At 42.4% G+C, this 1,009-nt stretch overlaps 1 non-coding gene across 1 annotated transcript; it reads right to left on the reverse strand.

Annotated features, from left to right (window-relative positions):
• Positions 1-404: 404 nt before the first annotated feature.
• Positions 405-511, reverse strand: LOC127108649 (small nucleolar RNA R71). Its single transcript, XR_007796174.1, has one exon. It is a non-coding gene; the product is annotated as a small nucleolar RNA R71 (small nucleolar RNA).
• Positions 512-1,009: the final 498 nt, after the last annotated feature.

Below are 1,009 nucleotides of genomic sequence, written 5' to 3' on the forward strand. Positions count from 1 at the left end.
AAAATATTTTCCCTTCGATACCCGAGATGGCAGAACCAGCTCGTGCTCTTCGAGATTACGCCGCTCCATCGCAAGATGAGCCGCATTCGAATATTGCTCCACCCGTAATCGAAGCAAACAACTTTGAACTTAAACCTTCACTGTTGCAGGCAGTGCAACAGAACCAATTCTCTGGAAATCCTACCGAGGATCCAAACCTTCATTTATCCGTATTTGTCCAATACGCTGATACTGTTAAAGCTAATGGTGTCACTTCAGAGGCAATTCGACTTCGTCTTTTTCCTTTCTCGTTAAGAGATAGCGCTAGAAGATGGCTTCAATCTCTTCCTTCCAACTCAGTCACCACATGGAACGAGTTGAAGAATGTTTTTCTTGCCCGATATTTTCCACCGAGCAAAACAGCTATGTTAAGAGCCCAGATAAATGGATTTAAACAGAAAGATAACGAGTCTCTCTTCGAAGCATGGGAAAGATACAAAGACATGATGAGACTTTGTCCACAACATGGTTTAGAGGACTGGTTAGTAATTCATACCTTCTATAATGGTCTCCTGTACAACACAAGGTTAACAATAGACGCCGCCGCAGGTGGTGCACTAATGAACAAACCTTATGCTGATGCTTACCAACTTATCGAAAGCATGGCTCAAAACCACTATCAGTGGGGAAGCTAACGAACAATGGTAGAAAAACCTCAAACGAAAACTGGCATGTACGAGATAAGTAACCTTGATCATGTTAATGCAAAAGTGGATGCTCTGGTCCAGAAAATTGAAAGTTTAAATGTATCACCTCCAGCCACCGTGGTAGCCATAACTCAGAATTGCGAAGTCTGTGGAATCCAAGGTCACACTCCTGCAGATTGTCAACTCCTAACAGGAATCCAAGCGGAGCAAGTAAACTATGCTCAAGGAAGCCCCTACTCGCATACCTATAACTCAAATTGGAAGAATCATCCCAATTTTTCATATAATAGTAATAATGCTTTATACGCACCTGGACAATCTCC

The sequence above is a fragment of the Lathyrus oleraceus genome, chromosome 7 (genome assembly GCF_024323335.1).
Source record: "Lathyrus oleraceus cultivar Zhongwan6 chromosome 7, CAAS_Psat_ZW6_1.0, whole genome shotgun sequence".
Taxonomy (NCBI): domain Eukaryota; kingdom Viridiplantae; phylum Streptophyta; class Magnoliopsida; order Fabales; family Fabaceae; genus Lathyrus; species Lathyrus oleraceus.